This window comes from Heterodontus francisci, chromosome 3, assembly GCF_036365525.1.
Source record: "Heterodontus francisci isolate sHetFra1 chromosome 3, sHetFra1.hap1, whole genome shotgun sequence".
Taxonomy (NCBI): domain Eukaryota; kingdom Metazoa; phylum Chordata; class Chondrichthyes; order Heterodontiformes; family Heterodontidae; genus Heterodontus; species Heterodontus francisci.
In genome coordinates this window covers 193,636,229-193,654,467 of record NC_090373.1, presented here as the reverse complement: position 1 = coordinate 193,654,467, position 18,239 = coordinate 193,636,229, and the positions used below count along the sequence as shown (strand labels likewise).

The window sequence follows — 18,239 nt, the reverse complement described above, 5'->3', positions numbered from 1 at the left end:
AAAGAAGCAAGAGTGACAAGAGGAAAAACATTTTTACACAGCGAGTGGTTAGGATCCGGAATGCACTGATAAGACTGTAGTGGAGGCAATGGAGTGTAATGGAGGCCTTCAAAAGAGAACTGGAGAATTATCTGAGGCTATGGGGAAAAAGCAGGAGAGTGGGGCTAGGTGAATTGCTCTTGCAGATAGTGGCACCGACATGATGGGGTGAAAGGCCATTCTATGATTCTATTCTATGATTGCAGGAATATATCAATGGACCAGTGTGATGGAATCTTTTTGCTGCAAAGCTTGTTTTTTTTCTACCCTGAGAGGAAAACTAGAATTGAAACAAAAACTAGAATTGAAACAGCATCAGAAGCTGGAAAAACAACTTCAGGTTTCCAGGGAAACTGACACTGGTTAGAACCAGATTAAAGGAGACAGAATCCTTCCCAGCTCAAGCAGAGCAGGCAGACAAGGCAGATTAGGCAGGAGTGGCGTGTCATCAAGCAGATGACAGTGAAGACTGAATTCAGAAGCTGTTTCTGTTAGGTAAAGTCGCTGACTAACCAGACCCGGGCAGTTATGAAAGTGCTTCTATTTTTTAATTTTTTTTGAGGACTCGTGGTTGAAGATTCTAGAGATGGATTCCTTTGGAGGACTGAAGTGATTCCATAGATGCTGGACTTGGTTTTTTTTAAAAGATGACTGGAAGAACTTTGTTTAAAAAGAATTACTGGTAGTCACATGTCTTCAGCTAAGTAAACAGCAGGTGTTTTGTGACTGTGGGTGTTGTTTACAGAGAAGTGACTTGTCAAGTGTTCTGGTGGTCTGGAGTGGTTGCGCAGTTGAATTGGTGGATGGCTGTTGTGTGCCTTGGCTCCGGTTGGCCGCCTTGAATTGGTATTTGTCTTTGTATCCTGTATGGCGCGGAGGGAAGGGTTGCTAAGTTGAAGGCGCTGTATGAAAGCAAGTTGCTGGTGTGCTGCCGGTGGCTGTGTTGAAAGAGAATGAGAAAAGAGAGGGTTTTGAATGTGTGGCTGCCGCTTGTGCAGGGTTTTCTGGCAGCAGCGTGGAAGGGAGGAATGTTGAATTGTTGGAGAGTGCAGGGTGGAGGCTGGTGAAGCGTGAGTAGGGCTTGTAGTTTTCAGATGTGCCAGGCGGGGAAGGAAGAGAGCAAGGTGGGCAAGATTTGTCAAAAAAAAATACAGAGACTGGCAAAACGAAATGACGGCACCGCATGCCTTGAAGTAAAGAAAAAGGTAGAAAACTGCTGCCTACGGCCATACTAGTCTGAACACGCCCGATCTCGTCTAATCTCGGAAGCTAAGCAGACTCAGGTCTGGTTAGTACTTAGATGGGAGACTGCCTGGGAATACCAGGTGCAGTAGGCTTTTGCTGCCAGCAGAGGCTGCTGACATAACAGCCCTTCACATACACTCAGGCACACAAGCAATGGGCAAGCTTTTTCTCGCTGGCCCCTGCAGTCTGTGCGCTGATGCCATATTCAGTCAAATGCTGCCTTCATATCAAGGGCAGTCACTCACCCTATTATTTTTACACCTCTCTGAGATTTCCCGACATATCTGCTCCTCTATCTCTCCCTGACTGTTTGGCGGCCTGTAGTACACTCCCAGCCAAGTGACTGCCCCTGGTAGCTGCTGCCGACGGCCATACTAGTCTGAAAATGCCCGATCTCATCTGATTTCAGAAACTAAGCAGACTCAGGCCTGGTTAGTATTTGGATGGGAGACTGCCTGGGAATACCAGGTGCAGTAGGCTTGTGTGAGGATCTCAGCTTGTGTGAGTATCTCAGCTTCACAGAATAATACAGTGCAGAAGAGGCCCTTCGGCCCATCCAGTCTGCACCGATGCATTAAAACACCTGACCTGTCTACCTAATCCCATTTGCCAGCACTTGGCCCATGGCCTTGAATGTTATGACATGTCAAGTGCTCATCCAGGTACTTTTTAAAGGATGTGAGGCAACCCGCCTCTGCCACCCTCCCAGGCAGGGCATTCCAGACCGTCACCACCCTCTGGGTAAAAAAGTTCTTCCACAAATCCCCCTTAAACCTCCCGCCCCTCACCCTAAACTTGTGACCCCTCGTAACTGACCCTTCAACTAAGGGGAACAGCTGCTCCCTATCCACCCTGTCCATGCCCCTCATAACCTTGTACACCTCGATCAGGTCACCCCTCAGTCTTCTCTGCTCCAGCGAAAACAACCCAAGCCTATCCAACCTCTCTTCATAGCTTAAATGTTCCATCCCAGGCAACATCCTGGTGAATCGCCTCTGCTCCCCCTCCAATGCAATCACATCCTTCCTATAACGTGGTGACCAGAATTGCACACAGTACTCCAGCTGTGGCCTTACCAAAGTTCCGTACAACTCCAACATGACCTCTCTGCTTTTGTAATCTATGCCTCGATTGATAAAGGCAAGTGTCCCATCTGCCTTTTTCACCACCCTATTAACCTGCCCTTCTGCCTTCAGAGATCTATGGACAAACACGCCAAGGTCCCTTTGTTCCTCGGAACTTCTCAGTGTCAGGCCATTCATTGAATCCACAGATGCTGTCAGACCTGCTGAGTTTGTGTTAGGAGCTATGTATAATCATAAAGTACAAAAGCAGGCCATTCAGCCCATCGCACCTATGCCGGCCTTTTGAAAGAGCAATCCAATTAGTCCCACACCACTGCTCTTTTCCCACAGCCCTGTAATTCTTTTTCCGTTCAATTATTTAACCAATTCCCTTCTGAAAATTACTGTTGAATCTGCTTCCACTTCCTTTTCAGACAGTACATTCCAGATCACAACAACATGCTGTGTAAAATAAAATCTCCTGTTGCCTCTGGTTCTTTTGCCAATTACCTTAAATCTGTGGCCTCTGGTTACCAACACCTTCTGCCACTGGAAACAGTTTCTCTGCTTTTACTCTGCCAAAACCATTCACGATTTTGAACACCTCTATTAAATCTCCCTTTAACCTTCTAAACAATCCCAGTTTATCTATTCTCTCCATGTAACTGAAGCCCCTCACCCCATCACAGTGCTCAGGTACACTGTGCTGTCTCAGTGCCCCATGCACTATTTAAGCAGATAGTGCTCCTTTTTTTCAATGCAGAGTTGAAGAACTCCCATGTCTCAACTTTACGAGAAGAATGTTGCCAGGACTTTAGCTTTGAGGAAAGTTTGGATAGGTTGGGGTTTTCTGTGGAACTGAGGAGGCTGAGGGAAAATTTAAGTGAGCTGTATAAAATTATGAGAGGTCTAGATAGAGTGGATAACAAGTAGCGATTTCCCTTAGCAAAGAGGGCAATAACCGGGGGCATAGATTTAAAGTAATTGGTTGAATGAAGGATTAGTGGGAAATGAGGAGAAATGTTTTCACCCAGAGGATGGTGAGGGGGTCTGGAACTCACTGTCTGTCAGGGTGGAGGAGGTAAAAACCCACATTCAAAAAATACTTGGATATGTACGACATGCTGTAACCTCCAGAGCTATGGATTAAGAGCTGGTGTTACGTCTTCTTGTTGTTTTCTGATTCCCAGCTGTTGGAAATAATAACACTTGGAAAGAACAAAGAAGAAAGAACAGTACAGCACAGGAACAGGCCATTCAGCCCTCCAAGCCTGCGCCGATCTTGATGCCTGCCGAAACTAACATCTTCTGCACTTCTGGGGCCCATATCCCTCTATTCCCTTCTTATTCATACATTTGTCAAGATGTCTCTTAAACGTCGCGATCGTATCTGCTTCCACCACCGCCCCTGGCAGCAAGTTCCAGGCACTCACCACCCTCTGTGTAAAAACCTTGCCTCGCACATCCCCTCTAAACTTTGCCCCTCGCACCTTAAACCTATGTCCCCTAGTAACTGACTCTTCCACCCTGGGAAAAAGCTTCTGACTATCCACTCTGTCCATGCCGCTCATAACTTTGTAAACCTCTATCATGTCGCCCCTCCACCTCCGTCGTTCCAGTGAAAAAAATCTGAGTTTTTCCAACCTCTCCTCATAGCTAATGCCCTCCAGACCAGGCAACGTCCTGGTAAACCTCCTCTGTACCCTCTCCAAAGCCTCCACGTCCTTCTGGTAGTGTGGCGACTAGAATTGCACACAATATTCTAAGTGTGGCCTAACTAAGGTTCTGTACAGCTGCAACATGACTTGCCAATTTTTATACTCTATGCCCCGACCGATGAAGGCAAGCATGCCGTATGCCTTCTTGACTACCTTATCCACCTGCGTTGCCACTTTCAGTGACCTGTGGACCTGTACGCCCAGATCTCTCTGCCTGTCAATACTCCTAAGGGTTCTGCCATTTACTGTATACTTCCCACCTGCATTAGACCTTCCAAAATGCATTACCTCACATTTGTCCGGATTAAACTCCATCTGCCATTTCTCCGCCCAAGTCTCCAACCGATCTATATCCTGCTGTATCCTCTGACAATCCTCATCATTATCCGCAACTCCACCTACCTTTGTGTCGTCCGCAAACTTACTAATCAGACCAGCGACATTTTCCTCCAAATCATTTATATATACTACAAAGAGCAAAGGTCCCAGCACTGATCCCTGCCGAACACCACTAGTCACATCCCTCCATTCAGAAAAACACCCATCCACTGTTACCCTCTGTCTTCTGTGACTGAGCCAGTTCTGTATCCATCTTGCCAGCTCACCTCTGATCCCGTGTGACTTCACCTTTTGCACCAGTCTGCCATGCGGGACCTTGTCAAAGGCTTTACTAAAGTCCATATAGACAACATCCACCGCCCTTCCCTCATCAATCATCTTCCTCACTTCCTCAAAAAACTCAATCAAATTAGTAAGACACGACCTCCCCTTCACAAAACCATGCTGTCTCTCACTAATAAGTTTGTTTGTTTCCAAATGGGAGTAAATCCTGTCTCGAAGAATCCTCTCCAATAGTTTCCCTACCACTGACGTAAGGCTCACCGGCCTATCATTTCCTGGATTATCCTTACCACCCTTGAGCTTTTCATTTATTTGTTCAGCCACCATGCTGCCTGCTGTAGGACTGGCCACATGACTCTCTCTCCAGTGCAGCCGTGAATGTGGCCCCGCTGGAACACTTGCACATAACAACTAGTTCCTAGCTAATTAGTTCCTAGCACTTTACAGATAGAATAACAATATATAACAGCTGGAAAGTGGGATTAGGTTGAATAGCTCTTTTTCGACTGTCACAGAAATGATGGCCAAATGGCTTCATTCAGTGCTGTAGATGTCTATGTTTACCCCAGGATCCACAGCGTGAGAAGCCACAGAATAAATCAGACAGCAAATGGGAAATCCACACTGGAACGATCAGACGGTGGATTTGCTAATTTGGTGCGTGTTTGGTGCCCTCTTCTAGACATAAACTCAAAATCTCAGCAGTGGGACTGGTCTCCCAAGCAGTAACTGTAAGTTGTCACATTATCCAAGTTGAAGTTGAAGTTACCACCCATAGCTTCAACTAGATGTTTTACACCATTTCTCTTGAATTTCCACCAAAAGTTACAGTAAGAGATTGCAATCAGGGAGGAGGAGTGAGAAATATTAGATGAAATTAACATCATGAGAAAGGAAGTATTAAGAGGTTTGACATCTTTGAAAGTGCATAAATCTCCAGGTGCGGACAGAATGTATCTAAGCTGTTAAGGGAAGCAAGAGAAGAAATAGCGGCGGCTCTGAGCATCGTTTTCCAATTCTCTCTTGCTACAGGTATGGTGCTGGAGGACAGGAGGACAGCTAACGTTGTACCATTGTTTAAAAAGGGAGAAATGGATAGACTGAGTAATTGTAGGCCAGTCAGCCTAACCTCCTTGGTAGGAAAATTATTGAATAAATTCTGAGGAACAGGATAAATCATCATTTAGAAAGACACAGATTAATCAAAGACAGTCAGCATGGATTTGTTAAGGGTAGGTCTTGTCTGACTAACATGATTGAATTTTTTGAACAGGTAGCAAGGAGGGTCAATGAGGGCAGTGCATTTGATGTAGTCTACATGGATTTAGTAAGGCTTTTGATGAGCCACATGGCAGACTGGTCATAAAAGTAAAAGACCATGGGATCCAAAGCAAAGTGGCAAGTTGGATTCAAAACTGACTCAGAGATAGGAAGCAAAGGGTAACGTTTGATGGGTGTTTTTGTGACTGAAAGGTTGTTTCCAGTGGGGTTCTGCAGAGTTCAACACTATGTCCCTTGCTTTTTGTGGTATCTATCAATGATATGGACTTGAATGTAGGGATGTATGATTCAGAAAATGACTGAGTAGTTGATAATAAAGAAGAAAGCTGTCGGCTTTTGCAGTGGATGAGAGTCGGGAGAGCGCAGGGGAGGAATGGAGCCAGCAAGTGGGGGGGGAGGTTTCAGTAACATCTGATGTAGGCTGCAAGCCCCCAATAACTTCCAGGTCCCGCATTTGCAGCTCCGGAGCTTTTTCCTGGGAACAGGCCCAGTTTAATGGCTGCCATCTTGGTTGAGCAGGGAGGAGAGTGCATGCTTGGTCATCTTGGTGACGGCACAGAGAATAGGTGGAGCTTCAATGTCCCAGTGACCAGGAAAGAAAATTATCGACTCATTGATTTGATTCTCACTCTGTGCACAGGGGCTGGAGAACTGAACCCAGTCGCAATAGCGGGAGGAAAAAACTGTGAATGGAGGAAAGAAATGGTAGAGATGGTGCGATGGGTTTAAATTTCAGCATGGGGAGGAAGGAGAGTGTGTGGGATGGGGTTTTACAGCTTTGGGGTAACTTCAGTTACGTGGATAGGTTGGCAAAACTGGGTCTGTTCTCCTTGGAGATGATTAAGAGGAGATTTGATAGAGGTATTCAAAATCATGAGGTGTCTGGACAGAGGAGACGGGAAGAAACTGTTGCCATTGGTGGAAGGATCCAGAGCCAGAGGGCACTGATTTAAGGTCATTGACAAAAGAAGCAAGAGTGACAAGAGGAAAAACATTTTTACACAGCGAGTGGTTAGGATCCGGAATGCACTGATAAGACTGTAGTGGAGGCAATGGAGTGTAATGGAGGCCTTCAAAAGAGAACTGGAGAATTATCTGAGGCTATGGGGAAAAAGCAGGAGAGTGGGGCTAGGTGAATTGCTCTTGCAGATAGTGGCACCGACATGATGGGGTGAAAGGCCATTCTATGATTCTATTCTATGATTGCAGGAATATATCAATGGACCAGTGTGATGGAATCTTTTTGCTGCAAAGCTTGTTTTTTTTCTACCCTGAGAGGAAAACTAGAATTGAAACAAAAACTAGAATTGAAACAGCATCAGAAGCTGGAAAAACAACTTCAGGTTTCCAGGGAAACTGACACTGGTTAGAACCAGATTAAAGGAGACAGAATCCTTCCCAGCTCAAGCAGAGCAGGCAGACAAGGCAGATTAGGCAGGAGTGGCGTGCCATCAAGCAGATGACAGTGAAGACTGAATTCAGAAGCTGTTTCTGTTAGGTAAAGTCGCTGACTAACCAGACCCGGGCAGTTATGAAAGTGCTTCTATTTTTTAATTTTTTTTGAGGACTCGTGGTTGAAGATTCTAGAGATGGATTCCTTTGGAGGACTGAAGTGATTCCATAGATGCTGGACTTGGTTTTTTTTAAAAGATGACTGGAAGAACTTTGTTTAAAAAGAATTACTGGTAGTCACATGTCTTCAGCTAAGTAAACAGCAGGTATTTTGTGACTGTGGGTGTTGTTTACAGAGAAGTGACTTGTCAAGTGTTCTGGTGGTCTGGAGTGGTTGCGCAGTTGAATTGGTGGATGGCTGCTGTGTGCCTTGGCTCCGGTTGGCCGCCTTGAATTGGTATTAGTCTTTGTATCCCGTATGGCGCGGAGGGAAGGGTTGCTAAGTTGAAGGCGCTGTATGAAAGCAAGTTGCTGGTGTGCTGCCGGTGGCTGTGTTGAAAGAGAATGAGAAAAGAGAGGGTTTTGAATTTGTGGCTGCCGCTTGTGCAGGGTTTTCTGGCAGCAGCGTGGAAGGGAGGAATGTTGAATTGTTGGAGAGTGCAGGGTGGAGGCTGGTGAAGCGTGAGTAGGGCTTGTAGTTTTCAGATGTGGCAGGCGGGGAAGGAAGAGAGCAAGGTGGGCAAGATTTGTCAAAAAAAAATACAGAGACTGGCAAAACGAAGTGACGGCACCGCATGCCTTGAAGTAAAGAAAAAGGCAGGAAGCTGCTGCTTACAGCCATACTAGTCTGAACACGTCTGATCTCGGAAGCTAAGCAGACTCAGGCCTGGTTAGTACTTGGATGGGAGACTGCCTGGGAATACCAGGTGCAGTAGGCTTTTGCTGCCAGCAGAGGCTGCTGACATAACAGCCCTTCACATACACTCAGGCACACAAGCAATGGGCAAGCTTTTTCTCGCTGGCCCCTGCAGTCTGTGCGCTGATGCCATATTCAGTCAAATGCTGCCTTCATATCAAGGGCAGTCACTCACCCTATTATTTTTACACCTCTCTGAGATTTCCCGACATATCTGCTCCTCTGTCTCGCCCTGACTGTTTGGCGGCCTGTAGTACACTCCCAGCCAAGTGACTGCCCCTGGTAGCTGCTGCCTACGGCCATACTAGTCTGAAAATGCCCGATCTCATCTGATTTCAGAAACTAAGCAGATTCAGGCCTGGTTAGTATTTGGATGGGAGACTGCCTGGGAATACCAGGTGCAGTAGGCTTGTGTGAGTATCTCAGCTTGTGTGAGGATCTTAGCTTGTGTGAGTACCTCAGCTTCACAGAATAATACAGTGCAGAAGAGGCCCTTCGGCCCATCCAGTCTGCACCGATGCATTAAAACACCTGACCTGTCTACCTAATCCCATTTGCCAGCACTTGGCCCATGGCCTTGAATGTTATGACATGTCAAGTGCTCATCCAGGTACTTTTTAAAGGATGTGAGGCAACCCGCCTCTGCCACCCTCCCAGGCAGGGCATTCCAGACCGTTACCACCCTCTGGGTACAAAAGTTCTTCCACAAATCCCCCTTAAACCTCCCGCCCCTCACCCTAAACTTGTGACCCCTCGTAACTGACCCTTCAACTAACGGGAACAGCTACTCCCTATCCACCCTGCCCATGCCCCTCATAACCTTGTACACCTCGATCAGGTCACCCCTCAGTCTTCTCTGCTCCAGCGAAAACAACCCAAGCCTATCCAACCTCTCTTCATAGCTTAAATGTTCCATCCCAGGCAACATCCTGGTGAATCGCCTCTGCTCCCCCTCCAATGCAATCACATCCTTCCTATAACGTGGTGACCAGAATTGCACACAGTACTCCAGCTGTGGCCTTACCAAAGTTCCGTACAACTCCAACATGACCTCCCTGCTTTTGTAATCTATGCCTCGATTGATAAAGGCAAGTGTCCCATCTGCCTTTTTCACCACCCTATTAACCTGCCCTTCTGCCTTCAGAGATCTATGGACAAACACGCCGAGGTCCCTTTGTTCCTCGGAACTTCTCAGTGTCAGGCCATTCATTGAATCCACAGATGCTGTCAGACCTGCTGAGTTTGTGTTAGGAGCTATGTATAATCATAAAGTACAAAAGCAGGCCATTCAGCCCATCGCGCCTATGCCGGCCTTTTGAAAGAGCAATCCAATTAGTCCCACACCACTGCTCTTTTCCCACAGCCCTGTAATTCTTTTTCCGTTCAATTATTTAACCAATTCCCTTCTGAAAATTACTGTTGAATCTGCTTCCACTTCCTTTTCAGACAGTACATTCCAGATCACAACAACACGCTGTGTAAAATAAAATCTCCTGTTGCCTCTGGTTCTTTTGCCAATTACCTTAAATCTGTGGCCTCTGGTTACCAACACCTTCTGCCACTGGAAACAGTTTCTCTGCTTTTACTCTGCCAAAACCATTCACGATTTTGAACACCTCTATTAAATCTCCCTTTAACCTTCTAAACAATCCCAGTTTATCTATTCTCTCCATGTAACTGAAGCCCCTCACACCATCACAGTGCTCAGGTACACTGTGCTGTCTCAGTGCCCCATGCACTATTTAAGCAGATAGTGCTCCTTTTTTTCAATGCAGAGTTGAAGAACTCCCATGTCTCAACTTTACGAGAAGAATGTTGCCAGGACTTTAGCTTTGAGGAAAGTTTGGATAGGTTGGGGTTTTCTGTGGAACTGAGGAGGCTGAGGGAAAATTTAAGTGAGCTGTATAAAATTATGAGAGGTCTAGATAGAGTGGATAACAAGTAGCGATTTCCCTTAGCAAAGAGGGCAATAACCGGGGGCATAGATTTAAAGTAATTGGTTGAATGAAGGATTAGTGGGAAATGAGGAGAAATGTTTTCACCCAGAGGATGGTGAGGGGGTCTGGAACTCACTGTCTGTCAGGGTGGAGGAGGTAAAAACCCACATTCAAAAAATACTTGGATATGTACGACATGCTGTAACCTCCAGAGCTATGGATTAAGAGCTGGTGTTACGTCTTCTTGTTGTTTTCTGATTCCCAGCTGTTGGAAATAATAACACTTGGAAAGAACAGGCAGGGAGGAAGTTGTCGAGCGAGGGAGCCGTGGTTTACTCAATAAGTTGAAGCGCTTGTCAAGAGGAAGAGGGCGGCTTATGTTAGGATGAGACGTGAAGGCTCAGTTAGGGCGCTTGAGAGTTACAAGCTAGCCAGGAAGGATCTAAAGGGAGGGCTAAGAAGAGCAAGGAGAGGACACGAGAAGTCATTGGCGGATAGGATCAAAGAAAACCCTAAGGCTTTCTATAGGTATATCAGGAATAAACGAATGATAAGAGTTAGAACAGGGCCAATCAAGGATAGTAGTGGGAAGTTGTGTGCGGAATCAGAGGAGATAGGGGAAGCGTTAAATGAATATTTTTCGTCAGTATTTACAGTAGAAAAAGAAAATGTTGCCGAGGAGATTACTGAGATACAGCCTACTAGGCTAGATGGGATTGAGATTCACAAGGAGGAGGTGTTAGCAATTTTGGAAAGAGTGAAAATAGATAAGTCCCCTGGGCCAGATGGGATTTATCCTAGGATTCTCTGGGAAGCCAGGGAGGAGATTGCAGAGCCGTTGTTGTTGATCTTTAAGTCGTCATTGTCGACAGGAGTAGTGCCGGAGGACTGGAGGATAGCAAATGTTGTCCCCTTGTTCAAGAAGGGGAGTAGAGACAGCCCTGGTAATTATAGACCTGTGAGCCTTACTTCGGTTGTGGGTAAAATGTTGGAAAAGGTTATAAGAGACAGGATTTATAATCATCTTGAAAAGAATAAGTTCATTTGCGATAGTCAGCACGGTTTTGTGAAAGGTAGGTCGTGCCTCACAAACCTTATTGAGTTTTTCGAGAAGGTGACCAAACAGGTGGATGAGGGTAAAGCCGTGGATGTGGTGTATATGGATTTCAGTAAGGCGTTTGATAAGGTTCCCCACGGTAGGCTATTGCAGAAAATACGGAAGTATGGGGTTGAAGGTGATTTAGAGCTTTGGATCAGAAATTGGCTAGCTGAAAGAAGACAGAGGGTGGTGGTTGATGGCAAATGTTCATCCTGGAGTTTAGTTACTAGTGGTGTACCGCAAGGTTCTGTTTTGGGGCCACTGCTGTTTGTCATTTTTATAAACGACCTGGATGAGGGTGTAGAAGGGTGGGTTAGTAAATTTGCGGATGACACGAAGGTCGGTGGAGTTGTGGATAGTGTAGAAGGGTGTTGTAGGGTACAGAGGGACATAGATAGGCTGCAGAGCTGGGCTGAGAGATGGCAAATGGAGTTTAATGCGGAGAAGTGTGAGGTGATTCACTTTGGAAGGAGTAACAGCAATGCAGAGTACTGGGCTAATGGGAAGATTCTTGGTAGTGTAGATGAGCAGAGAGATCTTGGTATCCAGGTACATAAATCCCTGAAAGTTGCTACCCAGGTTAATAGGGCTGTTAAGAAGGCATATGGTGTGTTAGCCTTTATTAGTAGGGGGATCGAGTTTCGGAGCCACGAGGTCATGATGCAGCTGTACAAAACTCTGGTGAGGCCGCACCTGGAGTATTGCGTGCAATTCTGGTCACCGCATTATAGGAAGGATGTCGAAGCTTTGGAAAGGGTGCAGAGGAGATTTACTAGGATGTTGCCTGGTATGGAAGGAAGGTCTTACGAGGAAAGGCTGAGGGACTTGGGGTTGTTTTCGTTAGAGAGAAGGAGGAGGAGAGGTGACTTAATAGAAACATACAAGATAATCAGAGGGTTAGATAGGGTGGATAGTGAGAGTCTTTTTCCTCGGATGAGGATGGCAAACACGAGGGGACATAGCTTTAAGTTGAGGGGTGAAAGATATAGGACAGATGTCAGAGGTAGTTTCTTTACGCAGAGAGTAGTAGGGGCGTGGAACGCCCTGCCTGCAACAGTAGTAGACTCGCCAACTTTAAGGGCATTTAAGTGGTCATTGGATAGACATATGGATGTAAATGGAATAGTGTAGGTCAGATGATCGGCGCAACATCGAGGGCCGAAGGGCCTGTACTGCGCTGTAATATTCTAATTCTAATTCTAATTCTAAGAACGAACAGTACAGCACAGGAACAGGCCATTCGGCCCTCCAAGCCTGCGCCGATCTTGATGCCTGCCGAAACTAACACCTTCTGCACTTCTGGGGCCCATATCCCTCTATTCCCTTCTTATTCATACATTTGTCAAGATGTCTCTTAAACATCGCGATCGTATCTGCTTCCACCACCGCCCCTGGCAGCAAGTTCCAGGCACTCACCACCCTCTGTGTAAAAACCTTGCCTCGCACATCCCCTCTAAACTTTGCCCCTCGCACCTTAAACCTATGTCCCCTAGTAACTGACTCTTCCACCCTGGGAAAAAGCTTCTGACTATCCACTCTGTCCATGCCGCTCATAACTTTGTAAACCTCTATCATGTCGCCCCTCCACCTCCGTCGTTCCAGTGAAAAAAATCCGAGTTTTTCCAACCTCTCCTCATAGCTAATGCCCTCCAGACCAGGCAACGTCCTGGTAAACCTCCTCTGTACCCTCTCCAAAGCCTCCACGTCCTTCTGGTAGTGTGGCGACTAGAATTGCACATAATATTCTAAGTGTGGCCTAACTAAGGTTCTGTACAGCTGCAACATGACTTGCCAATTTTTATACTCTATGCCCCGACCGATGAAGGCAAGCATGCCGTATGCCTTCTTGACTACCTTATCCACCTGCGTTGCCACTTTCAGTGACCTGTGGACCTGTACGCCCAGATCTCTCTGCCTGTCAATACTCCTAAGGGTTCTGCCATTTACTGTATACTTCCCACCTGCATTAGACCTTCCAAAATGCATTACCTCACATTTGTCCGGATTAAACTCCATCTGCCATTTCTCCGCCCAAGTCTCCAACCGATCTATATCCTGCTGTATCCTCTGACAATCCTCATCATTATCCGCAACTCCACCTACCTTTGTGTCGTCCGCAAACTTACTAATCAGACCAGCGACATTTTCCTCCAAATCATTTATATATACTACAAAGAGCAAAGGTCCCAGCACTGATCCCTGCCGAACACCACTAGTCACATCCCTCCATTCAGAAAAACACCCATCCACTGTTACCCTCTGTCTTCTGTGACTGAGCCAGTTCTGTATTCATCTTGCCAGCTCACCTCTGATCCCGTGTGACTTCACCTTTTGCACCAGTCTGCCATGCGGGACCTTGTCAAAGGCTTTACTACAGTCCATATAGACAACATCCACCGCCCTTCCCTCATCAATCATCTTCCTCACTTCCTCAAAAAACTCAATCAAATTAGTAAGACACGACCGCCCCTTCACAAAACCATGCTGTCTCTCACTAATAAGTTTGTTTGTTTCCAAATGGGAGTAAATCCTGTCTCGAAGAATCCTCTCCAATAGTTTCCCTACCACTGACGTAAGGCTCACCGGCCTATCATTTCCTGGATTATCCTTACCACCCTTGAGCTTTTCATTTATTTGTTCAGCCACCATGCTGCCTGCTGTAGGACTGGCCACATGACTCTCTCTCCAGTGCAGCCGTGAATGTGGCCCCGCTGGAACACTTGCACATAACAACTAGTTCCTAGCTAATTAGTTCCTAGCACTTTACAGATAGAATAACAATATATAACAGCTGGAAAGTGGGATTAGGTTGAATAGCTCTTTTTCGACTGTCACAGAAATGATGGCCAAATGGCTTCATTCAGTGCTGTAGATGTCTATGTTTACCCCAGGATCCACAGCGTGAGAAGCCACAGAATAAATCAGACAGCAAATGGGAAATCCACACTGGAACGATCAGACGGTGGATTTGCTAATTTGGTGCGTGTTTGGTGCCCTCTTCTGGACATAAACTCAAAATCTCAGCAGTGGGACTGGGCTCCCAAGCAGTAACTGTAAGATTAGATTTAGATTAGATTAGAGATACAGCACTGAAACAGGCCCTTCGGCCCACCGAGTCTGTGCCGACCATCAACCACCCATTTATACTAATCCTACACTAATCCCATATTCCTACCAAACATCCCCATCTGTCCCTATATTTCCCTACCACCTACCTATACTAGTGACAATTTATAATGGCCAATTTAGCTACCAACCTGCAAGTCTTTTGGCTTGTGGGAGGAAACCGGAGCACCCGGAGAAAACCCACGCAGACACAGGGAGAACTTGCAAAGTTGTCACATTATCCAAGTTGAAGTTGAAGTTACCACCCATAGCTTCAACTAGATGTTTTACACCATTTCTCTTGAATTTCCACCAAAAGTTACAGTAAGAGATTGCAATCAGGGAGGAGGAGTGAGAAATATTAGATGAAATTAACATCATGAGAAAGGAAGTATTAAGAGGTTTGACATCTTTGAAAGTGCATAAATCTCCAGGTGCGGACAGAATGTATCTAAGCTGTTAAGGGAAGCAAGAGAAGAAATAGCGGCGGCTCTGAGCATCGTTTTCCTATTCTCTCTTGCTACAGGTATGGTGCTGGAGGACAGGAGGACAGCTAACGTTGTACCATTGTTTAAAAAGGGAGAAATGGATAGACTGAGTAATTGTAGGCCAGTCAGCCTAACCTCCTTGGTAGGAAAATTATTGAATAAATTCTGAGGAACAGGATAAATCATCATTTAGAAAGACACAGATTAATCAAAGACAGTCAGCATGGATTTGTTAAGGGTAGGTCTTTGTCTGACTAACATGATTGAATATTTTGAACAGGTAGCAAGGAGGGTCAATGAGGGCAGTGCATTTGATGTAGTCTACATGGATTTAGTAAGGTTTTTGATGAGCCACATGGCAGACTGGTCATAAAAGTAAAAGACCATGGGATCCAAAGCAAAGTGGCAAGTTGGATTCAAAACTGACTCAGAGATAGGAAGCTAAGGGTAACATTTGATGGGTGTTTTTGTGACTGAAAGGTTGTTTCCAGTGGGGTTCTGCAGAGTTCAACACCATGTCCCTTGCTTTTTGTGGTATCTATCAATGATATGGACTTGAATGTAGGGATGTATGATTCAGAAAATGACTGAGTAGTTGATAATAAAGAAGAAAGCTGTCGGCTTTTGCAGTGGATGAGAGTCGGGAGAGCGCAGGGGAGGAATGGAGCCAGCAAGTGGGGGGGGAGGCTTCAGTAACATCTGATGTAGGCTGCAAGCCCCCAATAACTTCCAGGTCCCGCATTTGCAGCTCCGGAGCTTTTTCCTGGGAACAGGCCCAGTTTAATGGCTGCCATCTTGGTTGAGCAGGGAGGAGAGTGCATGCTTGGTCATCTTGGTGACGGCACAGAGAATAGGTGGAGCTTCAATGTCCCAGTGACCAGGAAAGAAAATTATCGACTCATTGATTTGATTCTCACTCTGTGCACAGGGGCTGGAGAACTGAACCCAGTCGCAATAGCAGGAGGAAAAAACTGTGAATGGAGGAAAGAAATGGTAGAGATGGTGCGATGGGTTTAAATTTCAGCATGGGGAGGAAGGAGAGTGTGTGGGATGGGGATTTACAGCTTTGGGGTAACTTCAGTTACGTGGATAGGTTGGAAAAACTGGGTCTGTTCTCCTTGGAGATGATTAAGAGGAGATTTGATAGAGGTATTCAAAATCATGAGGTGTCTGCACAGAGGAGACGGGAAGAAACTGTTGCCATTGGTGGAAGGATCCAGAGCCAGAGGGCACTGATTTAAGGTCATTGACAAAAGAAGCAAGAGTGACAAGAGGAAAAACTTTTTTTACACAGCGAGTGGTTAGGATCCGGAATGCACTGATAAGACTGTAGTGGAGGCAATGGAGTGTAATGGAGGCCTTCAAAAGAGAACTGGAGAATTATCTGAGGCTATGGGGAAAAAGCAGGAGAGTGGGGCTAGGTGAATTGCTCTTGCAGATAGTGGCACCGACATGATGGGGTGAAAGGCCATTCTATGATTCTATTCTATGATTGCAGGAATATATCAATGGACCAGTGTGATGGAATCTTTTTGCTGCAAAGCTTGTTTTTTTTCTACCCTGAGAGGAAAACTAGAATTGAAACAAAAACTAGAATTGAAACAGCATCAGAAGCTGGAAAAACAACTTCAGGTTTCCAGGGAAACTGACACTGGTTAGAACCAGATTAAAGGAGACAGAATCCTTCCCAGCTCAAGCAGAGCAGGCAGACAAGGCAGATTAGGCAGGAGTGGCGTGCCATCAAGCAGATGACAGTGAAGACTGAATTCAGAAGCTGTTTCTGTTAGGTAAAGTCGCTGACTAACCAGACCCGGGCAGTTATGAAAGTGCTTCTATTTTTTAATTTTTTTTGAGGACTCGTGGTTGAAGATTCTAGAGATGGATTCCTTTGGAGGACTGAAGTGATTCCATAGATGCTGGACTTGGTTTTTTTTAAAAGATGACTGGAAGAACTTTGTTTAAAAAGAATTACTGGTAGTCACATGTCTTCAGCTAAGTAAACAGCAGGTGTTTTGTGACTGTGGGTGTTGTTTACAGAGAAGTGACTTGTCAAGTGTTCTGGTGGTCTGGAGTGGTTGCGCAGTTGAATTGGTGGATGGCTGCTGTGTGCCTTGGCTCCGGTTGGCCGCCTTGAATTGGTATTAGTCTTTGTATCCCGTATGGCGCGGAGGGAAGGGTTGCTAAGTTGAAGGCGCTGTATGAAAGCAAGTTGCTGGTGTGCTGCCGGTGGCTGTGTTGAAAGAGAATGAGAAAAGAGAGGGTTTTGAATTTGTGGCTGCCGCTTGTGCAGGGTTTGCTGGCAGCAGCGTGGAAGGGAGGAATGTTGAATTGTTGGAGAGTGCAGGGTGGAGGCTGGTGAAGCGTGAGTAGGGCTTGTAGTTTTCAGATGTGGCAGGCGGGGAAGGAAGAGAGCAAGGTGGGCAAGATTTGTCAAAAAAAAATACAGAGACTGGCAAAACGAAGTGACGGCACCGCATGCCTTGAAGTAAAGAAAAAGGCAGGAAGTTGCTGCCTACAGCCATACTAGTCTGAACACGCCCGATCTCGTCTGATCTCGGAAACTAAGCAGACTCAGGCCTGGTTAGTACTTGGATGGGAGACTGCCTGGGAATACCAGGTGCAGTAGGCTTTTGCTGCCAGCAGAGGCTGCTGACACAACAGCCCTTCACATACACTCAGGCACACAAGCAATGGGCAAGCTTTTTCTCGCTGGCCCCTGCAGTCTGTGCGCTGATGCCATATTCAGTCAAATGCTGCCTTCATATCAAGGGCAGTCACTCACCCTATTATTTTTACACCTCTCTGAGATTTCCCGACATATCTGCTCCTCTATCTCGCCCTGACTGTTTGGCGGCCTGTAGTACACTCCCAGCCAAGTGACTGCCCCTGGTAGCTGCTGCCTACGGCCATACTAGTCTGAAAATGCCCGATCTCATCTGATTTCAGAAACTAAGCAGATTCAGGCCTGGTTAGTATTTGGATGGGAGACTGCCTGGGAATACCAGGTGCAGTAGGCTTGTGTGAGTATCTCAGCTTGTGTGAGGATCTTAGCTTGTGTGAGTACCTCAGCTTCACAGAATAATACAGTGCAGAAGAGGCCCTTCGGCCCATCCAGTCTGCACCGATGCATTAAAACACCTGACCTGTCTACCTAATCCCATTTGCCAGCACTTGGCCCATGGCCTTGAATGTTATGACATGTCAAGTGCTCATCCAGGTACTTTTTAAAGGATGTGAGGCAACCCGCCTCTGCCACCCTCCCAGGCAGGGCATTCCAGACCGTTACCACCCTCTGGGTACAAAAGTTCTTCCACAAATCCCCCTTAAACCTCCC

General features: G+C 46.2%; 2 non-coding genes and 4 pseudogenes across 2 annotated transcripts; all 6 read left to right on the top strand.

Annotated features, from left to right (window-relative positions):
- Window positions 1–1,257: 1,257 nt before the first annotated feature.
- Window positions 1,258–1,376, top strand: LOC137367750 (5S ribosomal RNA). Its single transcript, XR_010974231.1, has one exon. It is a non-coding gene; the product is annotated as a 5S ribosomal RNA (ribosomal RNA).
- A 269-nt stretch (window positions 1,377–1,645) lies between these two features.
- Window positions 1,646–1,764, top strand: LOC137367879 (5S ribosomal RNA; annotated as a pseudogene).
- A 6,425-nt stretch (window positions 1,765–8,189) lies between these two features.
- LOC137368067 (5S ribosomal RNA) lies at window positions 8,190–8,298 on the top strand (annotated as a pseudogene).
- A 269-nt stretch (window positions 8,299–8,567) lies between these two features.
- LOC137367875 (5S ribosomal RNA) lies at window positions 8,568–8,686 on the top strand (annotated as a pseudogene).
- Window positions 8,687–17,415: 8,729 nt separating this feature from the next.
- On the top strand, window positions 17,416–17,534 carry LOC137367525 (5S ribosomal RNA). The gene has a single exon (XR_010974016.1). It is a non-coding gene; the product is annotated as a 5S ribosomal RNA (ribosomal RNA).
- A 269-nt stretch (window positions 17,535–17,803) lies between these two features.
- Window positions 17,804–17,922, top strand: LOC137367873 (5S ribosomal RNA; annotated as a pseudogene).
- Window positions 17,923–18,239: the final 317 nt, after the last annotated feature.